General features: G+C 43.2%; 1 long non-coding RNA gene across 1 annotated transcript; it reads left to right on the plus strand.

Moving 5' to 3' along the window:
• Window positions 1–1484: 1484 nt before the first annotated feature.
• On the plus strand, window positions 1485–10222 carry LOC148698594 (uncharacterized). Its single transcript, XR_015951951.1, has 2 exons — window positions 1485–2312; window positions 9645–10222. It is a non-coding gene; the product is annotated as an uncharacterized LOC148698594 (long non-coding RNA).
• Window positions 10223–11608: the final 1386 nt, after the last annotated feature.

The following is an 11608-nucleotide window of genomic DNA, read 5'->3' on the forward strand; positions in this document are numbered from 1 at the left end:
TTTTATCATCTCTCTGATTTATATTTATATGTGGGTTTTCATTTCTTCTATCTTTTCCCTCCCTCTGCTCCATTTCTCGATCCAAATTTACAAGAATGAAAATAGGGTTTGACTTTTGCTGCAATTAAATGAAAAAACGTATTAAAGGTCAGTTGCCTTTTGGAGAAAGATAAATTTGAGAGATAAGAGAGAAATCATAGTGGAAAGAAGGAAGAGAGAAGGATATGGACGAAATTGTTTTGCGTATTCATTCGCTCTCTTCATATTAAGCTCGCTATACATTGTATGTACACGACATGCACGTCTTATGCTCACATATCTAAGCTCAACCCAAAAATCCATAGCTCACAACTCTCTTCGAAATCAGAAAAATAACTCAATTAGATAAATGACCTTAAACTTTATATGAAGAATCAAAGATTCATTAATTTGAATTTGGAATCAATTTGATTGGGTTCAAATATTTCAAGGATTTGAAAAATTGCAATTTGAATGGGCACGAAAGAACCAACTGAATCAAAGGAAATTGTTTCACGAATTTATTCGCTTTTTTAGTATTTGCAGGGCCTACCTTTGAATTAAAGGAAAAAGTAGTAAGCTACATTAATGTGAAGAGTATCAAAGACGTAAATACACACCAGTACACTATATGCACGGTACATGCACATAATATGTACAGTACATGCACATGATATACACAGAGTGGGAGAAAATTTAACGGCAATATATTGGTATAGTGGATACAATTAAAACATAATTGTTATGTATATAAGGTTACAGTGACAGTTTGAAAAGTCTTGTTACGTATATCAACCACCATTTAACCATGCACGTGGAAATCACGATAACATTGTCATTATTTCATGGACACGCATGACCCTTAATGTCCTCTAAGCATTTTTTTTTTAATTTTGTTTTTCGCCGAGGCCGACTAGATTGTGGTCATACTCGCTAAATTGCGAGGCACAACATATGCGCATCATAATTAGTGAACATTCCCACTTCTTATATTAAGTTGTAGCCATGCACACCACATGCACATTACGGAAAAATTTTCACAAATTTCTGCAATTGGACACTTGAACCAAAAATAGTTCCATCCCAGTTTTCTAGCACGTCAAATTTTGAAATTTATTCCACAACCCATACACCCCAACATGAAACACAAACCCTAATTTAACTTCTAAGTATTAATTCATCTTACAAACAACCCATTTATTCCATAAATCATTGATGAAGGAATTTGGAACTAAACACCGCATGCCGATGCTTTAGTTATCGGAAAAATGGAACTTTTCGGCCAAAACAGAAAATATGGTTGTAGACATCGAAATTTCAGTAAAACAAATGTTCACCAATGCATTAAAGTTTTGACGTGTCAAGGCATACATGGCATACGCCACGTGTTGTACAAATTGTACACATGGCATGTGACTCAACAAAATAGGAAGAAATACCCTTGGATGATTAAACAAGTTTTTTTCTTCTCAATTTGGGCAATGACAAGGTAAGCACATTTCAATCCATTGAGGATCAAAACAAGTTTTTCTTCTCATGTTGGGCAATGACAAGGCAAGCACACTTCAATCCATTACGGATCAAAGCAAGTTTTTCTCATTTGGGCAATGACAAAGCATACACATTTCAAGTTTAAAATGGTGTTAAGTGGGAAATTAGGCCATAAGTTACACCACTTCAATTTCAATATTGCATTAAGTGGGAAATTAGGCCATAAGTTAGACCACTTCAAGTTTAAAATGGTATTAAGTGGGAAATTAGGCCATAAGTTACACCACTTCAATTTCAATATTGCATTAAGTGGGAAAATTAGGCAATGGTGCTTGGAAAGGAAAAAAATATTTTGTGGTGGTGATTCATTCTCAAAGCCTATAAATAGGCTTCTCCATCAAGGTATCAAGCATCAACCAATTCACAAATACATTTCTCTACTCCCAAATTGGAAGAGAACTCCCCAAATCCTTGAAGCTTTGAAACTCTAAAGCTTTCAAGCAAATCTCGAAGGATCAAGAAAGCTCTCTTCGTTCTTCGTTAAATCCTCTTTCAAAATCAAGCCCCGACGGCCCTTGAAGAAAGTGTTCATCCGTTCATCCTAAGCTCAAGCCCCAACGGCCCTTTGGATCAACAACCTCAACAAATCCACACATCCAACTGTTCTTCAAGATTAAGCCCAAAAGCCCTTGAAGATCCGCTCATCCATCAACCTTCAAGATCAAGCCCAAAAGCCCTTGAAGAAATCCACACAACCATTATTCAAGATCAAGCCCCGACGGCCCTTGAAGAAAGTGTTCATCGTTCATCCTAAGATCAAGCCCCAACAGCCCCTTGGATCAACAGCACAAACAAATCCACACATCCAATCGTTCTTCAAGACTAAGCCCAAAAGCCCTTGAAGATCTGCTCATCCATCAACCTTCAAGATCAAGCCCAAAAGCCCCTTGAAGAAATCCATACACTCATTCTTCAAGATCAAGCCCAACGCCCCTTGAAGATCCGTTCATCAACTGTTCATCCTTAGATCAAGCCCCGACGGCCCTTTGGATCAACAACTCATCCACAAACCTACACCCTACGAAGATAGAATCAGAGGACCAAATTTGAGAGAGATCGTAACCCCAAAATCATAAACACAAAAATATTATTTTGTACACGTTATTCTGGTTTCTTGTTTCAAAGAAACTTTCGTGTTCACAAATTTGGCACGCCCGGTGGGACATCTCTACCTCTCATCTCTATCCTCAAATCATCGAAAAATGCAAATGGCATCAAGAAAGGATCAAGCTGTTCCTGCAATCAAAGCAAAGAATAAGAACATCATCGCCGCAAGTGGTGATATTTCGGGCACCATAACCCGAAGTAAGGCAAGAGCTCTTTTTGCCGCGGCTTCCGCCCCTGCATTAACTCTGTCAAAGGAACAAGAACACCTGAGGCACGAGCCTGTGATCACCCTAGCCTCGCTAAGGGCATCAAAAGGGGAAAGCCTGAGGAAATACTCAGAGTCCCTCCTCTCCGACGCTGATTCGAGCGGCAGTACAACCATGCAAGTCATGACCACTGGAGTAACTTCAATCGAGGAGCAGCTAGCTCAGATGAATGAAGCAATCGCAAAGCTCACACGGACTGCAGAGGAGAAAAACTTGCAAACCGCCGGACTCATCAATCGTCTGGAGGCACAACATGGCCTCAAAATGAAACCAAGCTCTCTTCTAACTAAGAAGACTGAAGAATGCTTTAACCCAAATGCTTACGAACTCATGTCAAAGGCTAGGCATGACTTTGCTTCCTCTTCAAATCTTGGAAAGAAGGTTTCAAACACCGTCAATGACAAAGATCGTGACCTCACCGAGACTCAAAAGAAGTTGAAGGAGCATGATTACGGAGTTGACAACAACAAAGCTGGACTTGGCTTCACACCAAATACACCCGTGAAGATTTCAAGCAAAGTGAAGAAAGCTAGCGCTCAACACATCAGCGTGAGCATTGAACAAGACCAAAAAGAGCCTAAACCCGCCCCTCGGACGTCGGTCTTCGATAGGATGAGCCATTCAAGCTCCAGAATTTCAGTGCTTAATCGCATTGGTAGTCAAGGCCGAACCTCTGTCTTCAAGAGGCTTAACGCGCCAACATCCCAAATCTCTGTTTTTGAAAGGTTCTTAAAGCCTAAGAAACAAAGCAACACAGCTATCTCTCCTCTGCGACGATCAGCTTCGGAAAGATTTGAAGATAATGAGAAGCCTTTTGGAAAGAGGAAGACAACACCAAAGGAAGAAAAGTTCGATGGGTTAGCAGAAAAAGGCGACGTTCGAAGCTTGATTCCTTCAAGGATGAAGCGCCAAGCAATCCTAGAGGTCGACACAAAAGGACCACTGAAAGTAAGGAGGCGCATCATCGTCCACACTGGCAAATCTTCATGCCAACAAACCCAAGAGGACAGCACTGAAGATGAAATCCCTAAGAAAGATGTCACTTCTGGCTCTTTCAACTCAAGGTCTTCACCTCGACTGTTGGGGGCATGCTCCAAGTCAAGTGAAATTGAAGGATGGACTCATGTCACTCCGAAGAAACTGCACGAGAAACATATGTCTTCTCCACAAGTGCACCAATCAGAAAGGAGGGAAAGCAGCTTTCGCCAACCTCCAAAGCAATGTGAAAATGTTGAAGATAAGAAAATTTCAACACAAAGATCGTTCATGCGCGATCTCTTCTTCATCGAAGACTTATTCAATTTCTCGATCAAGGCTCCTTGCTATGAAGATTGTGAGGAATGCCTTTTGAAGATCGCTTCGAAGAAATTGGACAAGCAGCAACCATCTTGTCCACAAGCTCCTTGTCTGCACGAGTTGAAACTGCAAACGACACCACAAGCTCCTCGTTCGCACGAGCCTAAAAGGTGACACCAAACGCTCCTTGCCTGCACGAGCTGAAACTGCAAACAGCACCAAACGCTCCTTGCCTGCACGAGCTGAAACTGCAAACGGCACCAAAACGCTCCTTGCCTGCACGAGCTGAAACTGCAAACGGCACCAAACGCTCATTGCCTGCACGAGCTGAAACTGCAAACAGCACCAAACACTACTTGCCTGACGAGGAGGTGTTCTACATCGACATCTTCCCAACATGGACGATGTTCTTCGACGGATCCGCACGAGCAGACGGAGCGGGGGCAGGAGTAGTATTCATGTCGCCACAAAGGCAAATACTACCTTACTCCTTCCAACTGAATGAGCTATGCCCCAACAATGTTGCTGAGTACCAAGTATTGATCATCGGGCTCCAAATGGCGATCAACATGGAAATCACAGCTCTTGAGGTATATGGCGATTCCAAGCTCATAATTAATCAACTCTTAACTGAATATGAGGTGAGGAAAGATGATCTCGTCCCATACTTCCGGCTAGCGACCCAACTGCTACAAAAGTTCGAAGCTGTGACACTAGAACATGTGCCAAGAAAGGAAAATCAAATGGCAGACGCTCTCGCCAATCTAGCCTCGAGTATGACACTAGGAAAAGATAAAGTTGCAGACGTGCCAGTTTGCCAAAGATGGGTGATTCCGCTCGTTAATGAAATGTCACTAGATGATACAAATGTCATCTCAGTACTTCCAGTCGATGCTGAAGAGTGGAGACAGCCGCTGATTGACTACTTAGAGCACGGAAAGCTTCCAGATGATCTCAGACACCGTTCCGAAATACGTCGACGAGCACCTCGCTTCCTTTACTACAAAGGAACACTTTATCGACGCTTTCTTGAAGGAGTGCTCCTGAGATGCCTAGGTGAGGAAGAAGTTAATCTAGCCATGGAAGAAGCAAATTCAGGTATGTGTGGGGCACATCAGTCTGGACCAAAGCTACATTTTCGGCTTAAAAGAATGGGTTACTACTGGCCGAGCATGGTGAAGGACTGCCTGGTACACGCCAAAAGGTGCCAAGCCTGCCAATTCCACACCAACTTCATACATCAACCGCCTGAACCATTACACCCTACAGTTGCTTCATGGTCGTTCGACGCATGGGGATTGGACGTTGTAGGACCAATTGCGCCAAAGTCATCTGCAGGGGAAGCTTACATCCTAGCTGCAACATATTACTTCTCCAAGTGGACTGAAGCCATCCCTTTAAGGGAAGTAAAAAAGGAAACTGTTGTTCGTTCCATCAAGGAGCATATCATCCACCGATATGGGGTGCCTCGCTACATTATCACTGACAACGGAAAGCAGTTCTCCAACCGACTCGTGGACGAGCTTTGCGACAAATACAAGTTCAAGCAGCACAAGTCTTCCATGTATCATGCTCTGGCCAACGGCCTCGCGGAAGCATTCAACAAGACGCTGTGCAACCTCCTGAAAAAGGTAATCGGCCGAACAAAGAGAGATTGGCATGAAAGAATAAGTGAAGCACTTTGGGCATATAGGACTACACATAGGACTCCTACCCAAGCTACACCTTATTCTCTCGTATATGGCGTAGAAGTTGTTCTACCGCTCGAAAGTCAAATTCCCTCACTAAGGATGGCTATACAAGAAGGCTTGACTGATGAAGAAAATGCAAAGTTGCGCCTTCAGGAGTTGGAAGCGCTGGATGAGAGAAGGCTCGAAGTTCAACAACACTTGGAATGCTACCAAGCACGGTTATCCAAGGCATTCAACAAGAAAGTCCGCCCAAGGTCTTTCTAAGCCGGAGATCTCGTGCTGGCATTGCGTAGGCCTATCATCACAACTCATAAGACAAAAAGCAAGTTCACATCAAAGTGGCATGGACCCTACGTAATACAAGAGATCTACACCAATGGCGCCTACTTAATCATGGCAGAAGACGGGTTGAAGATCGGCCCCATCAACGGCAGATTTTTGAAGCGCTACTACCCCTAAAACAAACGCACCAAGCTCCTGGCCCGCAAGAGCATAAACTGTGTACGGCAAAATCATCAAAAAAAAAAAAAAAAAAAAAAAAAACAAACCATCACTCATTTGAACTACGTCATGACTTGATCCCTCCTCAACCAAGGGTACGTGGGCAACTTGAAACTTCAAAACTTCAAGTACAGTCACATCATCAAAATTAAAAAAAAAAAAAAAAAAAAAGGGAAATAACACATCTTGGTGATGTATATGTTTTATCTGTATTTAGCACAATACACTAAATAAAATAAAGCATGTTCATTGATCTCCGAGAAATTACAAGTGCGTACAAAAAAAAAAAAAAAGAAAAAAAAAAAAGAGATGGAGCTTTCATAAAGGTTGTTCACGTGAAGCCCCACTACTTGGGAAAACTACAGAAGCGGGAGGCATCAAAGAAGAAGCCTCAATACTTGGTGGAACGCTAGATGAGCCAGGAAAAATGTGCCTTTGGAAGAAAGCAGCAAGCCTTTGACGGTCACTTTGAATTCGACCACTGGATTCTTGCAGCTCATCAAGCTTCCTCTTCATGCCCGTCGAATAGTTATTTGCAAGCACATGCAAACTTCTATTCTCGTGCTTAAGTTGTTTGATCTCTTGCTTAAGAGTTTCCACCTCCGCCATCAATGATTCCACTTGGCGGAATCGAGCAAGTAGGCGTTGGCCCATGTTGGACACAGAGCCTGCGCACTGAACACTGAGAGTTAGGGACTCTTGAACGGCCAACTCATCGGACCGTTCTGAAAGCAGCCTACTATCTTTTGGAGTGAGGAAGTTCCTAGCTACTATCGTAGCTGTTGTTGCGTCATTCATCACAGAATCTTCACCTGTCAAAGGGCCATTAGAAGATAAGAAAGAAGGGCACCATACATTTACCTGACGCGGCGCACTCGGATCACTGCTGAGACTCAAATCTAAGCAAATGTTAGACGGGTTAGCCATTGTCAAAAGGTTAAAAGAGAAAGGTGGATGAAGTAAAATCAGAAAGGGCCGAAGACGATTTTCACAAACGGGCGAATGTTGGAGGTGATCGATACCTCTATAAAAAGCCAAGGCGACACGACCACCGATTCAAAAAATCGGATTTTCCTGCGTGAAGTTCGGCGACGCTTTCGCGGCTTTTCAGATAACGCGTTCAACTTTGTCAAAAGATCTCTGACAAAGTTGAAAACACGTGAAGGTTATCATCCCAACTACGCGCCTTTGCCAACAAGCGTGGTGACAGAGCCGCACCCGTGACAACTTTTTCGAAGAAGCGCTCGCTCAGAAATCGAAGAGACGCTTGTTAAAAAATCGAAGAGACGTTTGTCGACAAGGGTAAAAGAACATAACCACCACTTGTTATTGGGAAATCCCTATATATGTCGACCTTCATCTTTTATGGCAAGGCAGACCTAAAAAAAAAATGCCCAACTCTTCCTCACCTCTGAGGGCGCACTCCCAGCAAAGCCTTTCGAAATACTCAATTTTTTCTTCTTCCCCAAAGAAGATACCAGATGCCTGGAGTACAGATGACCCAGGAGGAAATGGTAGATTGAAGCATGTGGAGACAAACACAACAAATACATGTGCTGATCCATTCGCCGCTTCTTCAAAAGCAAAGGTATCTCATATCATCAAGGTCAAAAGCAAAAGTATCTCATATCATGCTTTTTCCCTGTTTTTTTCTTTGTCCTTGTTCTTACTCGCATGGCAAAGTGAAAGAAGCAATCAGCCGGCACTTGGAGTCAGTCTTCCGATCTGGAACCGACTGCCTGGAATCTATTCCCTGGTTGCTTACCTAGCATTGCTCTCGAGTAGTCATCTTCAACGGTTGATACACTTCCAGAGAAGGGACCACTTCTGCAAAGGGGAGCAAGTAAGGCAAGTGAAAATGATACATTAAAGCATGTGGAGACAAGCAACAACTGCATATGCTGAGCTATCCTCTAACCCTTTTCAATACGAATTGGAGAGATTGAACAAAGAAACAGAAAAAAGGAGTAAAGCTCAGACCTTTGGGGGAGACCAAAAGAATCCTGCTGCCCAGTTCAAGAGTAGCACAAAGGAAAATCAACGAGCGAAGGAGACCAGAAGAATCCTCCAGCCCAGTTCAAGATCAAGCCTCAATGGCCCTTGAAGAAATCACAAGTCCGATTCAAAATCAAGTGTTCACCACCCTTGAATCAAATTCAACTCCAGATAAAATGAGTAAGTTCAGACCTTCGGGGAGACCAAAAGAATCCTCCAGCCTAGTTCAAGACTAAGCCTGTGGAAAATCAACGATTGGAGGAAACCAGAAAATCTTCCAGTCGAACTCAAGATCAAGCCTCAATGGCCCTTGAAGAAATTTCCATCCCAATTCAAGATCAAGCCTCGACGGCCCTTGGGTTGACATCTACATTAAGGGACTTCAAAACGCATCTTCTACATGTGACAAGCACATGTCTACGACGCGCCTTGAAGTGGGGGCATTTGTAGACATCGAAATTTCAGTAAAACAAATGTTCACCAATGCATTAAAGTTTTGACGTGCCAAGGCATACATGGCATACGCCACGTGTTGTACAAATTGTACACATGGCATGTGACTCAACAAAATAGGAAGAAATACCCTTGGATGATTAAACAAGTTTTTTCTTCTCAATTTGGGCAATGACAAGGTAAGCACATTTCAATCCATTGAGGATCAAAACAAGTTTTTCTTCTCATGTTGGGCAATGACAAGGCAAGCACACTTCAATCCATTACAGATCAAAGCAAGTTTTTCTCATTTGGGCAATGACAAAGCATACACATTTCAAGTTTAAAATGGTGTTAAGTGGGAAATTAGGCCATAAGTTACACCACTTCAATTTCAATATTGCATTAAGTGGGAAATTAGGCCATAAGTTAGACCACTTCAAGTTTAAAATGGTATTAAGTGGGAAATTAGGCCATAAGTTACACCACTTCAATTTCAATATTGCATTAAGTGGGAAAATTAGGCAATGGTGCTTGGAAAGGAAAAAAATATTTTGTGGTGGTGATTCATTCTCAAAGCCTATAAATAGGCTTCTCCATCAAGGTATCAAGCATCAACCAATTCACAAATACATTTCTCTACTCCCAAATTGGAAGAGAACTCCCCAAATCCTTGAAGCTTTGAAACTCTAAAGCTTTCAAGCAAATCTCGAAGGATCAAGAAAGCTCTCTTCGTTCTTCGTTAAATCCTCTTTCAAGATCAAGCCCCGACGGCCCTTGAAGAAAGTGTTCATCCGTTCATCCTAAGCTCAAGCCCCAACGGCCCTTTGGATCAACAACCTCAACAAATCCACACATCCAACCGTTCTTCAAGATTAAGCCCAAAAGCCCTTGAAGATCCGCTCATCCATCAACCTTCAAGATCAAGCCCAAAAGCCCTTGAAGAAATCCACACAACCATTATTCAAGATCAAGCCCCGACGGCCCTTGAAGAAAGTGTTCATCGTTCATCCTAAGATCAAGCCCCAACGGCCCCTTGGATCAACAGCACAAACAAATCCACACATCCAATCGTTCTTCAAGACTAAGCCCAAAAGCCCTTGAAGATCTGCTCATCCATCAACCTTCAAGATCAAGCCCAAAAGCCCCTTGAAGAAATCCATACACTCATTCTTCAAGATCGAGCCCAACGCCCCTTGAAGATCCGTTCATCAACTGTTCATCCTTAGATCAAGCCCCGACGGCCCTTTGGATCAACAACTCATCCACAAACCTACACCCTACGAAGATAGAATCAGAGGACCAAATTTGAGAGAGATCGTAACCCCAAAATCATAAACACAAAAATATTATTTTGTACACGTTATTCTGGTTTCTTGTTTCAAGGAAACTTTCGTGTTCACAAATTTGGCATGCTCGGTGGGACATCTCTACCTCTCATCTCTATCCTCAAATCATCGAAAAATGCAAATGGCATCAAGAAAAGATCAAGCTGTTCCTGCAATCAAAGCAAAGAACAAGAACATCATCGCCTCAAGTGGTGATATTTCGGGCATCATAACCCGAGGTAAGGCAAGAGCTCTTTTTGCCGCGGCTTCCGCCCCTGCATTAACTCTGTCAAAGGAACAAGAGCACCTGAGGTACGAGCCTGTGATCACCCTAGCCTCGCTAAGGGCATCAAGGGGAGAAAGCCAGAGGAAATACTCAGAGTCCCTACTCTCCGACGCTGATTCGAGCGGCAGTACAACCATGCAAGTCATGACCACTGGAGCAACTTCAATCGAGGAGCAGCTAGCTCAGATGAATGAAGCAATCGCAAAGCTCACACGGATTGTGGAAGAGAAGGACTTGCAGATTGCCGCACTTGTCAACCAACTAGATGCGCTGCCCGACGTGAAAGTCGACCCAAATGTTGGCCTATTAAAGAAAGAAGTCAACGAAGAAGAGGAGCCATCAGCGGAGAAAGTTTAAGAGAAGCCGAAGCTAGACCAAGCAACGGCATTCATGGGATCTCTCTCTATCCAGCAGCTACAGGAGATGATCACAAGCACTATCAAGACACAGTACGAAGGAAGCTCGCATGACTCCGTACTGTACTCAAAGCCTTACTCCAAGAAGATTGATGCTTTGAAGATGCTAAGGGGTTATCAGCCCCCAAAGTTCATGCAGTTCGATGGAAAAGGCAACCCGAAGCAACATGTCGCCCATTTCATTGAAACTTGCAACAATGCTGGGACAGAGGGAGACTACTTCGTCAAACAGTTCGTGCGTTCGCTGAAAAGTAACGCTTTTGACTGGTACACTGACCTCGAACCTGAGTCTATCAACAGTTGGGACCAGCTAGAAAGGGAATTCCTCAACCGTTTCTACAGCACTCGTCGTACTGTAAGCATGCTAGAGCTGACCAGTACGAAACAGTGGAGAGATACCTGTCGTCGACTACATAAATAGATGGCGCTCCTTAAGTCTGGATTGCAAAGATCGGCTTTCTGAAACCTCTGCCATTAAGATGTGCGTTCAAGGCATGCACTGGGGGTTACATTACATCCTCCAAGGCATAAAACCAAGAACATTCGAAGAGCTAGCAACTCGTTCCCACGACATGGAGCTGAGTATCGCTAATCACGGGAAAAAAGAGCCAATTACTAACTTCAATAAGGATAAAGTATTCGCCCCAAATGTAAACAAGACCGGGAAGAAGCCCGCTAAGGAAGCTTTTACCGTCAACACTACCCCCATCAAGACCTCCTC

The sequence above is a fragment of the Pyrus communis genome, chromosome 2 (assembly GCF_041283825.1).
Source record: "Pyrus communis isolate YQ-2024b chromosome 2, ASM4128382v1, whole genome shotgun sequence".
Classification (NCBI taxonomy): Eukaryota; Viridiplantae; Streptophyta; class Magnoliopsida; order Rosales; family Rosaceae; genus Pyrus; species Pyrus communis.